The 9,014-nt window shown below is 38.9% G+C and overlaps 1 long non-coding RNA gene across 2 annotated transcripts; it reads right to left on the bottom strand.

Annotated features, from left to right (window-relative positions):
- Positions 1-2,886: 2,886 nt before the first annotated feature.
- On the bottom strand, positions 2,887-8,572 carry LOC129349293 (uncharacterized). Of its 2 annotated transcripts, none has more exons than XR_008602244.1 (3): positions 8,482-8,572; positions 5,496-5,644; positions 2,887-3,400 (listed from the first exon to the last, which is right to left on the bottom strand). It is a non-coding gene; the product is annotated as an uncharacterized LOC129349293 (long non-coding RNA). The 2 variants fall into 2 exon arrangements; XR_008602243.1 differs by lacking the exon at positions 8,482-8,572 and adding an exon at positions 6,767-7,320.
- Between the last annotated feature and the right edge of the window lie 442 nt (positions 8,573-9,014).

Genomic DNA, 9,014 nt, shown 5'->3' with positions numbered 1-9,014 from the left:
TAGAAGTTGAAGGCATTTATCAAACTAATGTTACCTTCTGATCTCCACAAACTTTACTGTTCAGTGAAGAGAATCAAAGTTTGTTGAGGATTTCTAAAAAACCCACAGGTGAAGGTCTGAGAAGAACTCAGATGGATGGTCTAAATGTGAAATCAAGACTCATGGTCACAAGTTTTAAGGCTTCTGTTAACCAGAAAGTTCGAACTAACAGAGAAGTACTGAGAAACTTTTAAGATTTCAGTCCTCAGACTGTCTCAAGGTTCAAACTAACAGAGAACTACTCAAGAACTTTCAAGATTTCAGTCCTCAGACTGTGGAAAGGTTCAAACTAACAGAGAACTACTCAGGAACTTAGAAGATATCAGTCCTTGGGCTGTCTGAAAGTTAAATCTAACAGAGATCTACTGTGGGACTTAGAAAATTTCAGCCCTCAGACTGTCTGAAAGCTCAGGTACTGAGGACTCGGGAGGTGTGGAGGCTTTGGAAAGTCTTGGAACTGAGGGTTCAACCCTCCAGCACAAAGGCTGAAGTCCAACCTCCTGAAAAAAACGGTCGTGATGAGACTCGAGGAAAAAAAAAACTCGAAAATGGCAAAAAATAGATGATAAATGCGCAAAAAAAAGAAGATTTAGTATCTGAGCAAGTAGCTCAGGAGGATAAGAAGAGGACTACCAAGCGGAGGGTCGCAGGTTCAAGACCCACCACCGGCAATTTTCTTTCTTTGTCTTTGTCAGGATTTTGATAAAACTTTAAGAAGGGTCTGGTCTTGAACCAGCGACCTGCAGCTCCATAGGCAAATCCTTAACTCACTGAGCTACAGATCAGATAATAAGAAATGATTTCGTCGTCCCCTTGGCATCGTAGTTTCTGAAGTGACCACATGGGTGGAGCCAAGGCGGAGTCTGGGTGGAGTCAGGGCGGAGAGTAGGCGGGGAGGTGGGTGGCGGCCTCCCCCCTCTACTCCCCCACCACCCACCACACCTTCCCCCGCCCCACGAGTTCTTCGAGTCTCGATGAGTTCTTCGAGTCGCCATGGGTTTTCCCGAGTTTCTGGAGTTTCCACGAGGTCGGAGGCAGAACAAGCTGTCATGAAGAGGTGTTGAAGTCGGCCAGGATGGACTGACTTTTTACAGCGACTAGAAGGACGACGACTAGAAGAGCAGGTCTTTAACCACCAGCCATAAAATCCATGGAGTCGCTCCAGAGAAATGAAAGAAGGTCAACTTTTATCAACCTCCATCCAGATGTTCAACTTGATATCTTTGAGATTTTTAGCACAACAAACCTTTAGTATCACACTTTATTATCATTTATTAGGACTTTAATGGAATCCACCAGCAGATTTAGTTTTTGTTGACAAACTTTATTCTTGTCGTCGTGGGACTGCAGTATTTAAAACTCTTCCTTCTATTTGACCTCATGTTTATTAGTTTTAGTGGAGAAAGTTTTTTAGTTGTCGATTAGTTTCTTAAAAACCAAATAATAAATTGGATTAGTCAAGAGGTTTAAATTTCTGACTCTGTCATATTTTAAATATGACAAAAAATATAAAAATGAAGTGTTTTAAGACAATTTGACCTGTATTTGGCGTTATATAAATAAAACTGAATTCAAATTGTATGTATCTTGTAATGTTGGAGTAATTCAGCCATATATGTTGGAAAACACATTTTGTTTGTCTATTAATCTGTTGATTGTTTTCTCCAGTAATTCATTTCTTGTTTTGGTTTATAAAATGTCAAATCCAAATATATTCACTTTACTGTCATAAAAACCAAAAAGATTTACATTCATGATGCAGGAATCAGGCAGTTTTTCACTTTTTTTATCTTACTTTAGTCAGAAGGATAGTTGATAATGTGTGAATTGTTGCAGCTTGTGAGCCGTAAAAGGTTTTAATCTTTGGGGCCAAGTGTCAAAAAACATTTACAAACAAACATCAGCAAAGTACTCAAAGATTTGAACATCATTTGCATGACAATGTCTAATTAAAGGACATTAATTTCCAATGTAAATGTGTGATATTCATCCTCTGGAGCTTTCTCTTCACATCGTCTTCCACCTGGACTGGTTTGGTCGGGACCATGTGCAACAAACATTTGAAAAACTGCACTTTAACATCAATGAATGACACTGAAGTTTAATCTCTACATAAATGAGACTGAGTCTGATTGTGCTGCTCTGTCATTAACTCTTAAGTTTAGGGAAAGTTCAAACAAAAGAGAACAGTTCAGATAAGACTTGAGAATGAGCTTATTTTGAACAAACATCTCAGACTTTGAGCTTCAGCACCTACAGCAAGATATTTTAACAACAAGCAACTCAAGATATCCAGAAGTTGGAGAGAGTTAGCTTTAGCTGAGCCAAAGAACATGTGGGACGCTAACCTAGCAAACATTTCAGACTTTTCTCTGTGAATTCTGTGAAATAATTTCCTATTTAATGACAGAACTACACATCTTAACTCAGTCTCATTAAAACAGACTCTAATTCAGTGTCATCCATTCATATTAAAGTGCAGTTACCCAAAATGTTTGTTGCATGAGCTCCAACAAAACCTGTCCAGGTAGAAGGCCACTTTGACAAACAGGAAGTGGAAGATTCCAAGCAGATTTATAGAAGGGGGAACCGGACTGTACTAAGTGTGGTCGAGTATAGAGGGGTGTTTTGTGGGTTTTTAAGGCTGATAATGATTATTAGTGGGACATTTGGAGTAGATATTCATTTGCAGTAAATGAAAATATTTAAAATCTTGGAGTTAAACTTACAAGAACACAAACTTTAACAGAAAACTTTGTTGATACGTTTTTGTTTTGTTTACAGATGTTAAGTTAAAGGAGTTTTATTCCTGACATATAACCAATCAAATCACTCCAGAAGACAGAGCGACCACAGGTAGATAAAGGTTCAGAGCCAAAGTAGCGCCATTTTTAAATGTATTTATTACCGTAAATCAGTAAAAAATAAAATACTGATAATCAGTAAATCAGTCAGCCCACAATTACTACAATTCTACAATGTATGTCTTTTTCCTTTGACATTATTTGTACAATATACGATGTATATGATGGCGTTTTTTTCATACCAAGGGCTATACTAAGATGTTTTCTAAGAGACATACCATGCTACTCTGTTTGCACTCCTCCTCAGTTGTTTTCTGGATTGTACTCAGCTGCATGCCTTCGTCCACCCGGCCTCCGTTGACTCGTCCCGCCTGCCGTCTCTGGAGCTGAAGCTGGATTGGAACAGACCAAAGTACAGTCCAATCACGATGCCAGCTGCCTCTCAAAAGGCTCCTTCATCTGGTGGAACTTCTTCTGAGGGGAAGCTGAGCTGGCCCGGCAGAACTTTGGAGATGTGTTCCAGTGGTTGGTGGATGTGTGGGGAGATAGAGAGGGACCTTTGAATTGTTCAGAAAGGAAAACAGGAAACCCATTGGTAGTTTTAGTTTAGGATGCTACTGCGGTGTGTTTTTGGGTTTTAAGAGGTGAACAGGAAGAGTTTTTTCCGTATTGATTATCTTTTACTTTGTTCCCAGTTGGAATGCCCATCAATGTCAACGTGAAGTTCACTTTTAGTTCTGTTTATTTATTTTTTTATTTTACTAACACCCATTTGCTTTTAACCCCCTCACATATTGTGTTGTTGTAAACTTACTCTTTCAAATAAATACTCGTCTAACCCTCTGGAAACCAGCGTGTGGACTGATTTTGTGTTGCTCCTCACCTACTTCAGACAGCCAGGACAAAACAACGTTTTGTGGACCAAAGGCTCTACTATGACGTTTTTAGAGTGACATGCTATACTATGACGTTTTTTGGACGACATGCTAAACTCTGACGTTTTTAAAGCGACATGCTATAGTATGACGTTTTTTGGACGACATGCTATACTATGATGTTTTTTGGGTGACATGCTAAACTCTGACGTTTTTAAAGCGACATGCTATAGTATGACGTTTTTAGAGCAACATGCTATAGTATGACGGTTTTTGGACGACATGCTATACCATGACGTTTGTTGGGCGACACTCTACCAGGGGTCACTAACTGGCGGACCGCGGTCCGGATCCGGACCCAGACGCCGTCTTATACGGACCGGACTTGTAATCAGTAAACTGTAACGGGATTTTAAATTTGACCAGTCGCTTCTGTTTTATCGGCACAGCTTTCCCAGTGTTTACGGCATTAGTTATCAGCTCAGGAAATGCACAGACCAATTACGTACGAGTTCAGCCATCCCACGTGACGCTACTCAGCCAATGAAGTCTCTGCATGGCAGCTGCTAAACATCACAGCTCTGCGTTCAGAAAACAGTTGAGAGGTGAGGGACAGACAAAAAAGGAAGATGAATAAAGCGACACCGAGAGGGAAATAGTCCTTCACATGTTGACCATGTTTGGCTCAACATACAGCTGGAGGAACCTTTCTCAACTATGAACATAATCAAAACTGAGTATCGTTCCAGACTGACCAATGAGCTCCAAATGTGTTTGAGAACGACCCTGACACCATTCAGACCACAATTCAAAATACACAATTCAAAAAATACTGGCAGGGCAAACTGCAGCTCAGTTCTCCCATTAAGCAGCATGGGATATAAGGGGAGTAACAAGACAGGGAAAAAATGTAAAAGTGTTCAATTGTTTACATTTTTTGAGATTTAGGTATTGTTAAAGATGTATATAAGCTGGTTCGGGTTGTTTCGTCATTACTTTTTCAAGTTCTGCGCTTAATTTTAAGATGTATAGTTATATCAAAAGTTATCTGTTAATAAATGTTGTCAAAATGTTTTTGAACCATACTGAATTTATTTGATTTGATGGTCAGTTATTGATTACATGCACACACTAATAAAACTTCTAGGTTACATCAACATATATCGCACTAATTGAAGTTAGACTTTATGATGTTCCAGACCTTTGCTTTAATACATTTTCTCTGACTGGACCTCTTTGAAATTTAGTTGAATACCCCTGCTCTATACTATAGGCTTTTTAAATTGACATATTACTATGACGTTTTTTTGTTTTAGTTTTTTTTGATTTTTAGCAACATATTATAAGAATTTGAACAGTTTTAAAAATTACTATACTTTCACTTGTGCAATGAAATATTATTCTTTGGCATTTTTTAGACGACATATACTCTGATGTTTTCTTGAAAAACATACTATTTTGACAATATACTGCACTATGACATTTTTTGAACCACATATCATACATGACAATTTTAGGCAACATCCTATCATTTTGCACTTTTTGAACCACATAATCTTTTTTTTTTTTTTTGCCAAGCTATACTATGAACTACAGGCCATACTATGTTATTCTTGAAAAGTATACTATACTTTGACATTTTCTGAACTACATCCTATACTATGGCGTTATACACAGAGTGCTTCGGTTACATATTGATTTATAATCTAGATTTTTTTCTGTTTTGTTTTTTGATGGGATTACCACAGACCTGTCCGTGAACACCGTTGACACCCACCTGAGGGAGACGCTGCCTAAGATCTCAAGGCTGCTTGGTCGTGGTCTTTCTGGTCCTGCTCCAGAACGCCTTCATCAACTATGTCTTCTTTTGAAGAGGCCCTCAGATACTGCAATCTCTGACCTTAAGGAGGAACTGCTACTTTCACTCTGTAACGAGACGGCGGTTATTTTAAAGACTCCTGGCGGCTTTGAGTGAAAGTTTAACACCCATCAAAACGGAACTACATACAGTTAAATCTGAGCTGTCGATCTGTATTTCAAACATCAAGTCCAACCCGGCTGCCCTAAAGCACGCTGTGGGTGAAACGGAAACTTCACTCTCCACATCACCAACGACATCGTCACACTCCAAAGCAAACAAACTCCAAACCTGTCTGCTGAACTTTTAAAAGTGGACTATAAATGTGAAGAATGTGAGCAGCAGCAGATTGTGAGCAGCAGAACATATGTGATCAGAAAGAAGTCATTTTCTTTTTTCTTTTCTTTCTGGTTGACTTGATGCTGTCAGATGCAGATGTTGGAGCTGATTCTGATCTTTCAGGATAAAAAGCTGCTTTTCCTTCACAGACTTTTCAGGAAATTATTCTCTCAGGTTTTCACTGCTATTTATATTTTTATTATCTGTGATTATTTCGTTATTTCTTTATTGTAAAATAAAGTTTGAGGCATAAAGACTCATTTAGTTATTTTATTCCTGAAATCTTTGACGTAGCAGAACTAAACTTCCATTTTCCTTCTTGTACTTCTGATACTAGAACTAAACATATCTTCAACACGGATCATCTGCTTTTAATGAATCAGCAGCAACATCACAACAAATTAATGAAACTGATGTCATTTAAAACTATCAGTCTTTTTTAGTATCAAATTAAAGCTGATAACTGACAAGTAGAATATTAATATTACTGTTTTAATCACATTTAAGTTTCCTGAATGTTACCTTAATGTCAACCAGCCACAGTTTTATGAACTTAATGTACCACATTACAGGAACACAACACACTTCAGCTGTTTACATGAAACTCAACACAAACATCGTTAGCTTGATGCTACGTTAGCTTTAATCAGGCTACGACTGAGCGGCTAGCTCGGTTAGCATCGCTAACATTAAAGCTATTATTTACTATGCTAACTTTCTTCTCTGGTCAACACACACTGAAACAAACTGCACCAACATCTGGAGTGCATGGCACACATTACATCTGACACTAAAGCTGCATATAAAGTGCATTAAAACCTGCACCGATAGGAAAGTAAACATTTGCTTACCAAACTATCAGAGTCCTTTCAGTGTCTGCTGGTAGAATGAGCCGAAGGCAGAAAACTGGTTAAAGCAAGCCAACGGGCAGGAAAACTGTCTGTGGAAAATGTTGTGCTGCTCCACCGATAAATAAACCAACAGTTATTATATCAGAATTAATCCAAACGAGGAGAGCAGAGTCTCTGCTGCCGCCTCCATAGCACCTGTCAATCATTCCAGACCAGACTGTCAATCAAGTAGTCCCGCCCCCTGGCTTCGCAAAACTTTAACGCGCTATAAAAAATTCAATATTGATTTATTTTAAGATCGGCCACCTGATCTCTCATTTTGACGATGAAAACTCACGAAAAAAATTATATACAGTCTATGCACCGTACTCTGGCTCCACACTTGCTGATGACCACTTCCGGTCTTAGAAAATGAAAAAACGGACCTTTTTTCGTTTCTGTCTGTTGAAACTTGTTCCTTTGTGTGTGTCAAGGATCACGCAATGTTGCAAAACGTTCCACTTTATTAACTAAACACTTAGCTAAAAGATAGCTTGCAGAGAGACATCCTGGCCACATGAGAACAACAAACTGCGCACAGCATAGTGTGTATATGTGATTGGCTGAGCTGCAACAGACGTCAGAGACATAAGTACGGTGGCTCATTGCGAACAAACTTAACAGTGATTTAGTCAAATGATCTACACTGTCTCTTACTGATTTTACTTTCTTGTTATTCTAAATATAAAACGAAAATCGAAGCATTTTTTTTAAAAATCGTATATCCCTTTTTGATCATGAAAAGGAAAAACGCCTTGTATTTCCATTTTCATTTTTGTATTTTAAAACGAAAATCAAATAACCACTTTTTTTTGGTTGTTTTTCAATACCCGTTTCAGACGGGAAAATCCAATTACCAGATCCGTACCAGAAATACAGGGAACACTGCAACTCACTGACAGTAAAATAATACATCTCTCTGATGCACTTTGCCCATGACAAAAGAAACATACAGAAACAAGAAGAAGCCTGACATACTTTATCCTCTCAGCACACTGTGTGGTTAACTAGCAGCTATAACTGATGAGAGGTGTGTGCAGAGTGAGACACAGGATGCTCACTTCACTTAGTCAGTCATCTTGCAAAGATACACCGTACACAAACGAATACCGCTGCAAAACCTCCTCACCATCAGGACCATCAGTTGTTGAAGTCCTCCCTCAGGTCTCCGGTTTCTAGACTAGCAGCGCTAGCTCTGAGCTACAGGACACATCTGGACACCTCAGAGCAGTGAGGGACGTCTACGTAGATCATGTGACCGACAGAGGGTAGATCTGAATTATTATTAATTTTATTATTTTTAAATTTATTTATTATTTTGGGCCTCGAATACTTTTACATACACACACACACACACACACACACACACACACACACACACACACACACACACACACACACTTACAAATAAAAAAAAACAAAATTAAATAAAATTAAAAAAACAACTTTGACAAAAGGGCACTTTTATCCTTTCATACTTCAAACATACACACAGAAAACAAAGTGTCATCAGCAGAAGCAGAAGCATTTTCCTGAATTACCCTTAAGTGAGTATTGGAGGCTGTGGATGCTCTTAAATCTGTGTAACAACATACAAATCCCTTACATATCACAATAAAGAAGGAAAAATGTGAGCTAAATTTGGTCAACCCTTTATAGATGAATTGGAAAATTACCTGAGTCCTGCAGAAACATCCCACAGTTCCTGTACAACTTGACGAAGAAAAGTGGGTTTCAGGTGGTAAAGGACACCTTAAACAAGCATCATTGTGTTGTTAAAACTGTCTGAATGGTTTTACTGTTTTCAGAATGATTTATCTGAGCAACAGTGAGCGTCATCACTCAGCCCCGCCTCACTGAAGCCCTTTGAACACATTGTTTTGTTCTTGCCTCATTTTGCCATCCAGCGAGGCCAGCCTCAGCCTGCTTTTGAGAGTCTGATACAGATATGAGGTCACAGGATGAGGAATAAAGGCTTTCTCTCTCCCCGTCAGGGCCTGTGGGCACTTCTACCCAAGTAAACAAACAAGGAGGCGGCAACTTGCTTCCCTCAGGGGCCAATGATTCTCCTTAAAACGAAGGAAGAGCCACAAAGATGCTTTTAGATGCTGGTGCAGACGCTCCCCTTGGGACGCTTCATAGCTTCTTATTGATAATCAATATCAGCTGCCACTTAGAAACACAACAGAACCTTTTAGATGGGAGATTA

This window comes from Amphiprion ocellaris, chromosome 7 (assembly GCF_022539595.1).
Source record: "Amphiprion ocellaris isolate individual 3 ecotype Okinawa chromosome 7, ASM2253959v1, whole genome shotgun sequence".
NCBI classification, from domain to species: Eukaryota; Metazoa; Chordata; class Actinopteri; family Pomacentridae; genus Amphiprion; species Amphiprion ocellaris.
Note: the sequence above shows the minus strand (reverse complement) of the source record. Positions and strands in the feature narration are given on the sequence as shown.